Consider the following 15,828-nt stretch of genomic DNA (forward strand, 5'->3'; position numbering starts at 1 on the left):
TGTATTGAAATCTCCAAATATTATTGTTGAATTTTCTATTTCTTCTTTCAATTCTGTTTCTGCTTCACATATTTAGGCAATCTATTGTTAAATACATGTATGTTCATATTTGACTTCCTGAGAAATTGATCCCTTTAACAGGTAATGACCTTGTCTTCTGTAATTATTTTCCACTTACAATCTGTTTCACTTCATATCGGTATAGCCATTCCAGCTCTCCTTTAATTACTATGTTCAGGTTATATCTTATTCTATTCTTTTACTTTCATAGTATTTGTGTCTTCATATATAAAGTGAGTGTGGTGAATGGCATATAGTTGAGTCATGTTTATTTCATGTTTATTAATTCTGCCAATCTATGCCTTTTGACTAGAATGTTTAGTCCATTTACATTTAATGTAAAAACTAAAAATGGCAGGATTTTACATCTGCCATTTTGCTATTTGTTGTGTTATGTCTGATGTCTTTTTGTTCCTCCACTACTGCCCTCTTTTGTGTTAAATAGATATTTTTCAGTATATCATTTTCACTCCGTTTCTTTTACTACACATTTTTTAGTTATTTTCTTAGTGGTTTGTATTATTTTATATTTACCTATATAATTACCTTTACTGCTACTCTTTATTTCTTCCTGTGGATTTGCGTTACTGACTTGTGTCCTTTAGTTACAAACTGAAAGATTACCTTTAATATTTCTTGTAGGGGCAGTCTGCTAGTGCAAATTCTCTGTTTTTGTTTTTCTGAGACATCTTAATCTTTTGTTCTTTTTTGAATAATAGTTTTGCTGGATATAGAATTCTTGATTGACAGTTTTTTGTCTTTCAGCATTTTCAATACATCATTCCACTGTCTTCTAGCCTCCAGGTTTCTAATGAGAAGTCAGCTGTTAATCTTACTGAAGATCCTCTGTACATGATTACTCACTTCTCTCTTGCTGCCCGAGTTTTTGTCCATTATTTCCTCAAGTAATCTTTCTGTCCCCTTTTTCTCATTCTTTTCCTTTTGAGATTTCAATTATATATGTTGGTATTCATAATGGTATCCCATAAATCTGACATTCTGTTCATTTCTCTTCATTCTTTTGACTTTCTGTTCCTCATAGCATATAATTTTGATTGATTTATTTTCAAGTTTGCTGATTTTTTCTTCTGCTAGTTCAAATCTGTTGATGAGCCTCTCTAGTAAATTTTTTTCATTTCAATCATTGTACTTTTCAATTCCATAATTTCTATTTTGTTCCTTTTTTTAACAATTTCCCCCTCTTTACTGATATTCTCTATTTGAAGAGACATCATTTTTCTACTTTAATTCTTCAGACAAGGTTTCCTTTAGCTCTTTGAACACATTTATAATAGCTAATTTAAAATGTTTCTCTACTAAGTCCAGTATCTGGACTTTCTCAGGGATACTTTTGTTTTTCCTGTTATGGCCCATATGCTACTGCTTGTGTGTGGAAATTTTATGTTGAAAACCAGATTTAAAAAAATATGGCAACCTAGAAATAAGATTCCACCCTGCATAAAGGTTTGTTGTTACATTTGTTGCTATTATTGTTTCTATTGCTATTTCCCAGACTAATTATGTAAAGTCTACTTTGTTTATCATGTGCAGTTGCTGAAGTCTAGCTTCAGAGGTCAGCTAATGATGGGACAGAGATTTCTGTCTTGAACCAATATATATTACAGCCTTTGCTGAGGGATTATGCGTGTTGGGGGGTGGGGTACATGCTTTTAACACTACAGCAGGTAGTTTACAACTCTCAGTCTTATCTTCCTACATTACTTAGGCAAAGCCTCATTGTTAGTCTGAGATGACATATTAAGGCCTTATTAAGTATTTCCTTGACATATAGACATGGGCCTTCTAGATTCCAAAGACTACGTCAAAGGTTTTTAAAGCCCCCATAGATAGCTCCTTTTCCAATTTTTCCTTTTAAGTTTTTTGGTTAACCTCTTGTTAACCCCAACTAGTGTCACTGCCTCAGGCAGCTGAGAGGTTAAACAATTACTGCTGATTGTTTTCCAAAAATGCCACAGGGCTCTGCAAAACAAGCTTTGAGAATGGAGGTTTTTAAGAAGCTTCTAGAGCAATCATATAGTGACAATTTTCTGAGACTGGGGATCTTAGAGGGCTCTAAACCTGTTTTGTCCCTTTCAGTGGCTTCTAGGCTATTAGTTGTTGTTGTTTTTTTTAGGCAGAGTCCTACTCTGTCATTCAGGCTAGAGTTCAGTGGCGTGATCTCAGCTCACTGCAACCTCCATCTCCCAGGTTCAAGCGATTCTCCTGCCTCAGCCTCCCAAGTAGCTGGGATTACATGCACACACCACCATGCCTGGCTAATTTTTTTTTTGTACTTTTAGCAGGGACGGCATTTCACCTTGTTGGCCAGGCTGGTCTCGAACTCCTGACCTCAGGTGATCCGCCTGTCTCAGCCTCCCAGAATGCCAGGATTACAGGTGTGAGCCACTGTGCCTGACTTAGGCTATTAGTTTTGAAGGCTACAATAGAGCTGTGGAGGAAGCAATGGGAATAAGGTAAGTTTAAAAATGACAAAGTTCACTGTTCTTACTGAGATTCAGTCCTTTTTCTTGAATAAATATTCCTCAGATTGTTATAAACCCTTCGTTAATTTCCACCATTCTAAAATGGTTTATTTTGATATTTTTGCCAGTGCTTTCATTGTTGTTATGCAGGAGAGACTTTTCAGAATGTCTTTACTCCAATAATTCAGATGTGTTCCAATATAAATAATACATTAATGCAACATTTTTAAGAAATCAAAATTAATGTAAAAAATCCATGATGAATGAAATATTAAAACTTTATAGATAGGATCAGTAACAGTGCTGTTCCAAACCAAACTGGAGCATGACACAAAAGGAAAACTCAGTAATACTGATCCTGTCTTCCTTTAAAATTTTGATGTTTTGTTCATTATGGATTTTTTGCATTAGTCTTGATTTTCTAAACTGCATAAAATTTTTATTTGTATTACTAAGTGTCTGGGTGCCTCTTAAATTTTGTTCCTGAGGCAAGTGCTCAACTAGCCTCTCTCTAGTGCTGACCCTGGAGTGTTGCGGGAAGTCAGGGACCCCGAACGGAGGGACCAGCTGAAGCCTTGGCAGAAGAACATAATTTGTGAAGATTTCATGGACATTTATTAGCTCCCCAAATAAATAATTTTATAATTTCTTACACGTGTCTTTACTGTAATCTCTGAACATAAATTGTGAAGATTTCATGGACATTTATCACTTCCCCAATCAATACTCTTGTGATTTCCTATGCCTGTCTTTACTTTAATCTCTTAATCCTGTCATCTTCATAAGCTGAGGATGAATGTCGCCTCAGGACCCTGTGATGATTGTGTTAACTGCACAAGTTGTTTAAACAATATGAAATCTGGGCATCTTGAAAAAAGAACAAGATAACAGCAATGTTCAGGGAACAAGGGAGATAACCTTAAAGTCTGGCTGCCTGTGGACTAGGCAGAACAGAGCCATTATTTCTCTTCTTTCAAGAGCAAATAGAAGAAATATCGCTGAATTCTTTTTCTCAGCAAGAAACATCCCTGAGTAAGATAATGCGTTCCCAAGGGGAGGTCTCTGAAATGGCCGCTTTGGGAACGTCTGTCTTTTATGGTTGTAGATAAGCGATGAAATAAGCCCCCGTCTCCCATAGCCCTCCCAGGCTTATTAGGACGAGGAAATTCCCGCCTAATAAATTTTGGTCAGACTAGTTGTCTGCTCTCAAACCCTGTCTCCTGATAAGATATTATCAATGACAATGCGTGCCCGAAACTTCATTAGCAATTTTAATTTCACCCTGGTCCTGTGATCTCGCCCTGCCTCCATTTGCCTTGTTATATGTTATTACCTTGTGAAGCATGTGATCTCTGTGACCCACACACTATTTGTACACTCCCTCCCCTTTTAAAAATCACTAATAAAAACTTGCTGGTTTTGCGGCTTGGCGGGCATCACAGAACCTGCCAACATGTGATGTCTACCCCGGACACCCAGCTTTAAAATTTCTCTCTTTTGTACTCCTTCCCTTTATTTCTCAGACCGGCTGACACTTAGGGAAAATAGAAAAGGACCCATGTGAAATACTGGGGGCTGAATTTCCCCCAATACTGGAGAAATGTGGTTGCAGGTCACATTCCTGCTTTTATTGTTATTCTCTAAAGTGAGATATTAATGCTAACTCACATTTATATTTTATTCCAATATCCTGGGCCATTATCAAAATTAAAATCCTAAAATTTAGCAGAAAATTTTCAGTATAAAGTTTGGGGGTAGAGGATAATGTATTTATATTAAAATAACTTCAAAATCTGCTAGTAGTGGCAAATTAGCTCACTCAATATAAAACTACTACCTGCCAGTTAAACTAATACAATGTGGATTAAAAAAAAAAAAGAATACTTGCTAGAATCTTCAGAAAACTAAACGTAATGTTTGGCATGTTCACTGTACAAACTTCCAATTATATCATGTAACACTAATAGAAAATGCATCAGGCTTAGAAACATCAATTTCAACCAAAATTATTCTGCTACATGATTTCAATTCTCAAATTAACTTCCCCTGAAATAAACTGATAGTAATATAAGAATTAAAAGCAAAAAATGTGTTTGGCTTAATATGTGGCAACATTTCCAACCTGAGAACACAATTATTTGTGTGTAGAAAAACACTGCCTGTCTTGAGAAGCAATTTTCAATGAGTAATGTCAAACAGCTTAGTACAAAGATAATTAATTCTGGATGATTTGAGATTACTTCTCCCATATTTACAGAGACAGTGTTCATATTAAATTTTTAGACTAGTACTTTGCAGTAGCAATCTGATGAAGTGTGGAAAATAAACTTCCTTATTAAGTGTTCATTATTTGTTTCTGCTGTTTTATTATCATTTATTGTAATCCAAGGCTCTATACTCCTTGCTTTCTCTATTGTACTTTTGGGGAAAAGCACTTAAAATCACTGTATCAATATCAGCCTGGTTCTGGACAAATGTATTTGCCTTATTACAGTCTTCATAGACGCTAATGCATTATGTTGGCTTTTCATTTCTGCAAGGTGAGTCGAACTTTCTAAAGTCAGTATCAGGCAGTTATCAGTACTGGTTTGGCCCTAATCACTTACACTGCTGGCTTATCTATAATGATTGTGTGTAAACAGTTTTGTTTTTCTATGGGAACTGAACATACTGGTACAGTGGGTCTATAGTAAACAGAGTAAAAAGACTAATAAGGAGAGGACCTCAGAGATCATACAGCCTATCCTCTCTGGGACAAGGGAAGTACATTTGGCTGAAATACAATAATCTTGTTTTTAAAATCTCTCAACAGATAAACAGTCTCTTCTATCTAGTCTAACTGATAATAAAAAATAGAAATAAAGAGACCAAAGTAATCGTTTTTTATCTATTCATTCATCTAACCATTTAAATTAAATTAAAATCATTTATTTTAAATTTATTGATTTATTTATTTAGCAGATGATATGACCATCTATCTAGAAAATCCAAGGAAAATAACCACAAATCAAGGTTATAGTAAGAGTTTGAAAAGTGCTTGGTTACACTACATTTTAGAATAGCTTTCTATATATCAATTATTGGTTATATGTAATACAAGCAACATATAGAATATATACAACCAATTAGAAGAAGGCCCATTTACAAAAGCTAAAGAAGAGTATCAAATACCCAGGAATGACCTTAAGTCCCCCATTTTCCAAATACAATAGGGCACATGAGAGAAGCTTGCAAAGTGAGAGACCACATGAAGTCATGACAGGCACAGAGAAGAGTCAGGAACACCAGACTCCTATAAATGCCACCTCCCCAATGCCAGCTGCATATGCTCACTCAAGCTGCTGTGATGCTCCCTACTCACCAGCAAACAATCCAAGGAACCTCTATATGAGAGATTTCTGTTTTGGTTGTTGAGGGTTTAAAATGGTTACAAGCTAAAAGCTTAAAAAATGAAACAGCTATCCCATCCTGGTTCCATACCCCAGTCCCCATGAGTACAGGAAGGCTGTAACTAAAAACCAGCAGACAGGCCCTGGCTGCTGTTCCCCAATGGCTTCTTCACCTTCTCCACTGAGCAATTCATGACAGCCTGTTGCCAGGTCCACGTGTGTATGTGCATGTGTACGTGTGTGTGTGTGTCGTGTTCTGGTTGGCAGATGTAGGGCAGCCATCTGGGCGTGCAGGAGCCTCAGTCAACGACTGAGGAATTTCCCCTCCTCAAACCCTGACCGACCCCAGTTCCCTTTAAGCTGGGGATTCTCTCTAGCTCAGTTCAACTCAGAAAGTTGTTCTAGGTTCCCGATATTAAGACATTCCTCAAGCAAGAGCAGTGTGGTTCCCACTGTCCACATCTTTTATACATCATAGTTCCATTTGTTCCCAGGGTGACTGCATGGATTCCAGGCTGGAGTGAGCTTGCCCCCAGCCTCTTTCCTATGACAAACCAGTGGGAGCCATCATTGAAAACATACACTCTCCTTCCTCACTCCTATTCAGGTATGGTCTAGGCTGGATTCCGATGCCCTGAAAGGTCCTCAGTTCCAAGCCACCATACCACTAAGGCCCCAAGAACACCACCAGTGTTCGTGGGCAGCCTCAGGTGGCTGGAGTGGGGGATGGGGCTGCTGTCATGAGGAAAAGCTGGCCATGAGCATGAGATTCCCTGACTGCTCCCTGCAGCTGCCTCCCTGTGCTCCCCACAAATGCCAGCTGCACTCTGGTCAGGTGGCTCACTCTTCCATCTCCTTTAGGGCTCTGCTCAACATCTCCTTTCAGTAAGGCATTCCCTGACCACACTACTTGAAATAGCAATTCCCCATCTCCCACTCCTGCTCCCCCATCTCTGATTTATTTTCTCCATAGCACTACCCATACCTGATAATATTAAGTACTTAACCTCATCTGATTCATTCCATTACACTGTAAGTTCCTCAAGGATGCAGTTTCTGTCTGTTTTGTTTGCTGCTCTATACCTAATACGTAAAAGTGCCTGGCCTATGGAGACACTCAAACTTTTTTGTTGGATGCTGTTAAAAAAAAAAAAGCTGGACACTGCTTAAAGGCAGTAAAGACAGATTTTACCCAGTACAACTGCAGTTACAGAGACTTCAGTGTAGAACTGAGCTCAACCCCGATTCAGGTAGAGGTGACTGGGTGTTTTAAAGGGAGAATGAGGAAGTAGGGAGGAGAAATGAGAATGTGTGTGGGCTCAAGCAGGGTCAAGGACATAGAACATTACAGCAATCAGGCAAGGGGGCTTGCCAATGAGACTAGGCCATCTGTGACTGCTAAATGGCACTTGTCAAACTCAGGCTCCTACCCATCTACAGAGACTAGAGGACAGAGCCCTATCCTCCCTGATGATCACACTTCAAAGGAATGGCTCACAGATACTGAGGAAGACACTCCAGGTGGTAGGAGATACACATACATCTCAAAGGCACAGAGAAAGAATTACAACTGTAAGTTTTTAATAAACGATCTAACAAAATGAAAGTCAGGGGCCTATTATCATTTGCGTGGGCTAGAACAAAAGATAAATTCTTTGGGGCAGCCTTGAGCTTTTCTAGGTAGGAATGCAAGTGAGGCTGGGTGATCCCAGGAACATGGCCTTAGGCTGCCAGATGCCATGTTATATGGTTTGGCTGTGTCCCCACCCAAATGTCATCATGAATTATAATTCCCATAATCCCCATGTGTCATGAGAGGGACTAGGTGGGAGATAATTTAATCATGGGGGAATTACCCTCATGCTGTTCTCATGATAGTAAGTTCTCATGAGATCAGCTGGTTTTATACGGTGTTTTTCCCCCTTTTGCTCATTTTTCTCTCCTGCTGCCATGTGAAGAAGGACGTGTTTGCTTCCCCTTCCACCATGATTCTACGTTTCCTGAGGCCTCCCCAACCATGCTGAACTATGAGTCAATTAAGCCTCTTTCCTTTATAAATTACCCAGTGTCGGGTATGTCTTTATTAGCAGGGTGACAACAGGCTAATACACCATGCTACAGTGTTTTCAAATCCCTTGGAAGGTGGGAGCACAGACAAAATTGTTTGTGTTGAAAGCTGAAGTTCTTACAGGCCAAGGTTGAGGCCCAGTTGAGTAGAGCGCTCAGGAGAGCCTGACTAAAGTTTGGTCCAAAAGAGAGTCTCTGTGGATGGGTGGGTGGATGGTAGACAGATGACTGATGGATGGATAATTGATAGACGAGGTATACGGATTGGTGGGAAGGGTCAAGATGATAAGATCCAAATTCACATACGAAGTAGAAATCATTTCAGAGAAAAGGGGAAACTCCCTGACTCTTTTCAACAAGTCGTTTCAAACATGTGTGTGGTGGATATTATAAGCCTCCCACTTGCTCATAAAAACTGCTAATGGGAACAAGCTGATATTCATCTAGTCCTTCCAAACCTGCATTTGTTTCCTGTAGGATATTTTCCAGGAATGAGTTTGCTCACTGTTGAAAATTCATATTACAGACCAATCCTAATGAGCTTACAGAAGGATCTCCTATGGAGCTGATGCTATCTGTTCCTATTAACATTTTATTAATGAAGCATCTTTCAACAGGTTTTTTTCCTTCCTTTCCCCTTGGCATCCTGCCTCTGAGAGGAGGAAGAGCTTTAACCCACTTTCCTCCCTTCCCCACCCCGTTTCCACTCTTCTCCACCTCCAGCTTACACACTGATCCAAAACAGTCCCACGTGTTTGCGATCACGAGGCAAAGAGCTGGTTCTCCAGGTAAGTGCCTGATTTCAGTGGCTCTATACAGCCCTAGGTTATAGCAGTTTGCATTTTCTCAGCAAGTCAACTATGATATTGTACAGATTTTTTTTTATCTTTTCAGATGACAAAAATTAAACTAAGAATAGGCAATTTTATAAGTTAATACTTGAACATAAGTTTGGAGACAGGGATAGATTCAGGGTCTGTGGAACCTTGGGTTTATGTAATGGGGGGGGTGGGAAGATAGAGTACTCTCCTTATTAAAAAAAAAAAACTCCAAAAGTACAAATACAAACTCAGGGATGACCACATGAACACACTGCCAGTGCCCCTCCCAGAGGGCTCCAAAGAAGCCTCTGTGATGGAGGGACCTGAGGCTTAGGTTCATTAGCTCACCAGTCGATCTGCCTCTGCTGGAGATAGAAAGGACTAGAGAGGTTTCTGTCACAGCATCCAAATCTCTAGAAAATCGCTAAGCATAACAGTCTTCTATTACATCAATCCCCCAGACGCTATTCTTACCTCTCTTTCACAAACCACCATCCCTGCTGTTCCCTCTAATTTGGCAACAGCAATTCATTATAAAAGTGCGTCTGCCGGAGTGGGTTTCGGCATCCTCCTGGATTTTGGCTTTAACAGTCTAGTTCCGTGTCAATTATGTAATAGCCAAAACAGGGAGTTTAATGGAGTACCAAAAGCACAGTCACAGTTCTTACATAAGCCTTCATAAACCATCCATAAGATCTGCTCCTGGATTTGGATATTTGGGATTACATAAGGTAGACAGAAAACATTGACGCAGAGGCCAGGTTTCTTTCTGACCTTAAAAACAATAAAAGCTTTTTGCACTTAATTTACTAGTTTATAGTAAAAGTTTTTAATTTGATACAGAAAATAATCTTTCCTATGACTTACTTTACCGTGTAAACATTAAGGAATATCCTGCCACTACTACTCAACTTTCATTAGTACTTCTGCAAATGAAATATATCACTTAAGATTCCCATAAGTATTCTACATGGAATTATGGGTCCCTGATAAACATCAACTACTCTTTGCAGGAAAATCAAGAAAGAGCATTTAGACAAAACACACAAGTCTACATGCTGTAATTCTCTGATGTGTCCCCTTTCCGATACCATTTTTTTCTTCCCATGTTTCTAACAACATATTTTTGACTTACCTTAAACCGATGTAGCAACACCACAGGCTACAAAGTGACAATACAATGCTCCACAATGGGTCTCACCCCTGGCTACACGTTAGAATTACCAGCAGAGCTTTTTAACATTATAGGTATCAAGGTATCACCCCAGACCAATTAGAACAGAATACTGGGTGGAGGGGGGAAAAGGGCTGTTCCCAGCCATCAGTATATCTGATGTTTTCTACTTTTGTATTTTTACCTGAAGAAAACAGCCATAAATGTGAGTACTGGTTTTGGGGCCTGGGGAAAGGGAAGGGAAAGAGAGACACATCTTTAATAAGTGGCAACTCACAATTACTGTTTCCATCAGAGATAAAAATAAAATCATTCAATAGTTTGAAAACTAGAAAGTATATATGTAGGATCTTTTCATCAATAAGTAGTCAAAGAATTCTCACCAATTCAGAACAGACTTTACAAAACCAATTTTTTAATGCTTTACAATTTTACCTAATGACTTTTTTTAAATACAGGGTCCTATATTATCTTAAAAGGGTACCTCAAGCTCAGACCACTGCTTATCTCCAAGTAAACTTAAAGCATGACACTCTCTTCTTAGGTGCTCTGGTAATCACACATAACTTTACCAATGAGCAAATATTTTTTTAAGCATTTATATAACAGAGAGTACAGGCGCCTTTGGTCTCCTGCCAAGAGTACTTCTTTCCGTGTTTGTATTTAAAATAGAATGCTAGTAACATCACTTGTGTGCCTGTAATTCCTTCTGTGCACAGGCTCAGAATGAAAAAAAAAAAAATGGATGTAGCGAGCCGCTCCACTGCTTTACCATTATAAAGCTTGAAGGAAATAACACACTCATACTAAATTAAGACGAAGACTCAGACCAAATTATCCAAAGCTGGGGGTGGGTAGGGGAGAACTCGCCTTAACTAACCTACCAACGCCTCTAAAGCAGTGGGTGTTGAACCTGGCAGCACGCGAAGGTGCCAAAAGAGCTGCAGTCCCTCAGCCAGAGCAGGTGATGTGGGCAGGAAGCATCAGCGCTCTAGAGACGAGAAGCCGAAGCAGCCCGGCGCTGCCCCGAGCCCGGCTGCGCGCTCCCCAACTCCGCTCACCTGTCTCCGGCGGGTCCAGAGGGCGGGCAGCAGAGCCAGCCGACCCCGCCGGACCACGCAGCAGAGGATTCGCTCACCTGGGTCAAAAAGAGCCAAGAAAGATGTAATGTCCAAGAGGCCACCACTGCCCTGACGGAGACGCTCATCCCGGGCCAGGTTCCGCCACGCTGCTTCCTCCTCCTCTCCAGCTCGAGTTTTCTATTTACCGACAGGTCTGTACTCCGCTAAGCGGTCAAGGGTTTCCGCAGAAGACGGGAAATAAACTTGCCCTGAGAGCCGGCGGCCGCGGCGGCGCAGGTGGAGCGCGAGGGGCGCCCCCGCACCTGGAGCCGCCGGCGCTCCCTATCACCTCTGCCCGCCCACGCCCGCGCCGCGGCTGCGCCCCGCTCCGCGCCCCCGCACTCACCTCGGCGCTGGCACCGCCCAGGCCGCCGCCCCCGCTCGAGCGCCGGGGCGCAGCCGGGGACTGGAGCCGCCCGCACGACGCCCAGGCGCTCCGGGCTCCGCCGCGGCCGCGGCTGCTCCTCCAGCCGCCTCGCCCGGACAAAGAGAAGCCGCGGGGCCGACGGCCGCCCAGCCCAACCTTCACAGCGCTCCACGCAGCCGGCGCGCCTCGCCCGCGAGGTGCCGTCCGCGGTGACAGCGGCCGGGCGGCGAGCGGGCCCGAGCGGTAGGCGGCGCGGGGCAGCTGATGCGCGCACCCCCTCCCGGCCGCCCGGAGACGCACTCGCCGAGACTCAGGCGCCTCCTCCCGGCCCGCGCTCCGCGCCCCGCGTCGCAGCCCCGCAGCCGGGGGCCGCAGCGCCCTCTGCCGACCGCCCCTGCGCCAGCTCCTGCGAGCGCGCCTGCCCGCCCCAGCTCCAGCCCCAGCCCCAGCCCCAGCCCCAGCCCCAGCCGCAGCCCCAGCCGCAGCCCCAGCCGCAGCCCCAGCCGCAGCCCCAGCCTCCGCAGGCGGCGGGCGCGGCTGCCCCGCTGGTCACCGTGGTGCCCGAGCGTCGGAAGACTCCGGGAGAAAGGAGTAAGAATGAGTTGGCCGCTCCAGGGCAGGCCTCCGGGAATGGGTTCCGCTGTTTTCCGCTCAGAACAGAAGAGGGAGCCGCTTCGAATTAGGCGCAGCTGTAGGCATTGGGGTTCAGCATCGGGAAGAACTTTGGAGGACGCTAGGGTGCCTGATTCACAGGAGCCCAAAGCCAGTCTCTGAAAAGATTTGCGCAAAAGGCAGGCGTTTTTCTAGAAGCAAGCTTATTTCTGTGTTTAATGGGCACCAAATGTGCCTCCCCACTGTCCGAGGGGTTCCAGCGAGCCTTGACTGCTCTTACGGTAAATAGATTAATTAATGATTTCTCAAAGACCTTTTTCGAGTCCTACCTGAAATGCTCAGACTCCCGTACGCGGTGCACCTGGAGGTTTGAAAAGGCAGGCGAAACCAGAGGACTTCGGCAGACTGATTCAAACAGCAACGGAATAAAGATTTACCACTATAAAGATGAAACGATGTTGCTGGTCTTTGCACTATTTAGGTTGGCGTTTTTTGTTTTTAGGGGATGTCTTTCCAAACCACTGTGTTAAGCAATACTTTATGCCAGTTAATTTTTTTTTTAACCAACTGGACTACTTGGTGAAGGGAAATAATGAAATGGCACTTTTTTTTTCAGACCACTGTCTTTAAAAATTATTCCAGAAGCTCTCCCTTCTCCCTTGGAAGAATCTAGGGCAAATTTCATAGCTTTTCCTGTCACTTTCAGGTGTTCATAAACAGATTTGCTGATATTAAAAAGTCCGGTCCAATCCAAATCAAAATTTTAATCGCAATCCATTCAAGCGTTCCCCACTCGCCTCCCACCACCCACCAGACCCCAACCTGACCCAAGCTCAGAAGCCTGCAAGGAGTAGGAAAACGACCTTCGCTTCCTGCTTCTGTGTCCTCCCCAGCTAGCTCTGTGAAGACTGGTTCCACCTCCGGGCACGGAGGCTCATGCCTGTAATCTCAGCACTTTGGGAGGCTGAGGCGGGTGGATTACTTGAGGTCAGGAGTTCGAGACCAGCCTGGCCAACATGGTGAAATCCCGATTCTGCTAAAAATACAAAAATTAGCTGGGCATGGTGGCATGCGCCTGTAATCCCAGCTACTTGGGAGCCTGAGCAGGAGAATCACTGGAACCCAGGAGGCAGAGGTTGCAGTGAGCCAAGATCACACCACTGCACCCCAGCCTGGGCAACAGAGTGAGACTCTGTCTCAAAAAAAAAAAAAAAATTTGTTTTCTTAGTTCATGAAGCCTCAAGTTTGTCGCCTTTTTGTCTTTTTAAAGAACCAGCTTTTGACTTTGTTGACCCTACTGTATTTTCTTTACACGTTTACTAATTTCTGTTCCGATTATTATTTTTTCCTTTATTCTATGTTCTTTGGGCTTATTCTATTCCTCTTCTCACTTCCAAGTTGAAAACTTAGCTCATGATTTTTCAATATTTTTTTGCACATATATATTTGCCATCTTTTTTTGCACATATATATTTCCCACACATTTTTAGCTACAGTACTTTCAATATCATTAAATTATAAAGTTCTTAATTTCCACTGTGATTTCTTCTTTGACCCATGAATTATTTTAGAAGTATGTTAATTTCTAAATGCATGAGGCTTTTTTAGATATCTTTTTGCTGTTTTTAATTTAATTTAATTGTGGCCAGAAAACATGGTCTGTTTGATACAGATTCTTTGAAATAGATATACACTCGCTCTGTGGCCTACTCAAAAATACTCCACGTTCTTGAGGAGAATGTGTATCTTCTAATTTAGGTGTAGGGCTCTACATTGGACTTTTTAGATTGAGCTTTTTAATTTTTTTCATCCAAGTAGTCTATCCTTTCTAAGAGTTTGTCTTCATGAGCTATCAATTACTGAGAGTATTACAATCCCCCACTGTGATGCTGAATTTGTTAATTTCTCTTTGCAATCCTGTGAGCTGCTGCTTTGTATATATATTGAAGCTATGTTACTAGAGGCAAATAAGTTTTGAAATGCTATATATTCTTGGTAAAATATATTTTATAATTATGAAGTGACTCTTTCCTTAAAACTGTTTACCTTAAAATATATTTTCTTCTCCTATAAGCATTTCTACAGAAGCTTCCTTTTGGTAAATAAGAAGCATATATCTTTTTCCATCGTTTTACCTTTCTGTGCTTTCTTAGGTATGTTCCTTGTATGCTTGCAATATCTGGTTATTTTTATTCAGTCTGACGACATTTATCTTTTAACTTGTAAATCTGCCCCATTTAAAACATTTCAACTACTTATATAATAGAACCTATTTCTGCCATACAATTTTGTGCTTTCTATTGGTCCTGCTTTTCAATGCATCTTTTCTTCTTTTCTACCTTCCATGGATTGACTAAGGGAAACTTTCCATTGTTTTTTATTTTCTGTTGTAAAAATTATACACTATATTTTTTTTCTCCCAGTAGTTATATTTAAACTTGTAACATGTAGTAACTGGAAATTCTAATTTTTTTTTATTTTTTGAGACGGAGTTTCACTCTTGTTGCCAAGGGCTGGAGTGCAATGGTGTGACCTCGGCTCACCACAACCTCCACCTCATGGGTTCAAGCAATTCTCCTGCCTCAGCCTCCTGAGTAGCTGGGATTACAGGCATGCACCACCATACCTGGCCAATTTTGTATTTTTAGTAGACAGGGTTTCTCCATGTTGGTCAGGCTGGTCTGAAACTCCTGACCTCGGGTGATCCACCTGCCTCGGTCTCCCAAAGTGCTGGGATTACAGGCATGAGCCACTGAGCCCAGCTAAAATCTAATTTTTTTATGTCTTGTGTCTCCCAAAAAAAAAAAAAAAAAAAACTTTTGAGCACTTATACACCAATGATTCTCCACCTGTTCTACATCATATCAGGAAATATTTTAGTGGGGCTCTTTAACCTTGAGAATTAGGCACTGTTACTATTTTATAGTGAGTGTTTTCTCATCATTCCTTCTTAAATCGTAGATCTTCCTTCTGGGATCAGTTTCCCTCTTTTTGGAAGTGCATCATCAAAAATTCCTTCGTGAATGTTTATTGGTTAGAAATACTCTCCAGTTTGTATTTCTAAAAATGTCTTTATCTCATTTTCATTTTTGCGTGATAGTTTTCCACGTTTACAATTCTAGGTTAACAATTACTTTTCTTTCAGCTTTTAGAAAATGTTTTCCCATTGTCTTCAGACTTCAGGTGATGCTGCTAGGAAGTCAGCTACCAATCCAATTATGCCATTGGAAGTGATCTATCTCTTCTATGTTTGCTTATAAGATTTTCCCATTGTCTTGGTTATTTCAAAGTTTGCTTCTTTGTGTCTATGTGTGGATTTATTTTTCTTTCATTTGCTCATGGTTTATTGTGCTTCCTACATCTAAGAATTCTTGTCTTTTATCAATTTTGGAAAACTCTCTAATACTATCTTCTACTATTGATTTTCCCCATTGTATGTTTTTGCAATTCCAATTAAATGCATGTTATACTTTCTTATTCTATTCCATGTCCCTTCATCAATTTTTCTTATTTTCCTTTTTTTCTCTCTGTTCCCTTCTGTCTCCCACTGTCTTAGTCTCTCATTCTCTCACTCTTTTTCTCTCTACATTCTGGATAACTTCTTCACATCTTTATTCCATTTCACTAATTTTTTTTTTTCTTGAGACAGAATCTCCCTCTGTCACCCAGGCTGGAGTGCAGTGACTCCATCTCGGCTCACTGCAACCTCTGCCTCCCAGGTTCAACCAATCCTC

At 41.5% G+C, this 15,828-nt stretch overlaps 1 protein-coding gene across 3 annotated transcripts in view; it reads right to left on the reverse strand.

Annotated features, from left to right (window-relative positions):
* Positions 1-11,910, reverse strand: part of MTUS2 (microtubule associated scaffold protein 2) — a 690,072-nt gene extending 678,162 nt beyond the window's left edge. For 2 of the 3 annotated variants that reach the window (XM_030818583.1, XM_030818581.1), the window contains exon 1: positions 11,133-11,910. The gene's annotated coding sequence lies outside the window, so the exon portion shown is untranslated. The remainder of the gene's footprint in view (positions 1-11,132) is intronic. The other variant, XM_030818580.1, reaches the window with a different exon arrangement.
* Positions 11,911-15,828: the final 3,918 nt, after the last annotated feature.

The sequence above is a fragment of the Nomascus leucogenys genome, chromosome 9, assembly GCF_006542625.1.
Source record: "Nomascus leucogenys isolate Asia chromosome 9, Asia_NLE_v1, whole genome shotgun sequence".
Taxonomy (NCBI): Eukaryota; Metazoa; Chordata; class Mammalia; order Primates; family Hylobatidae; genus Nomascus; species Nomascus leucogenys.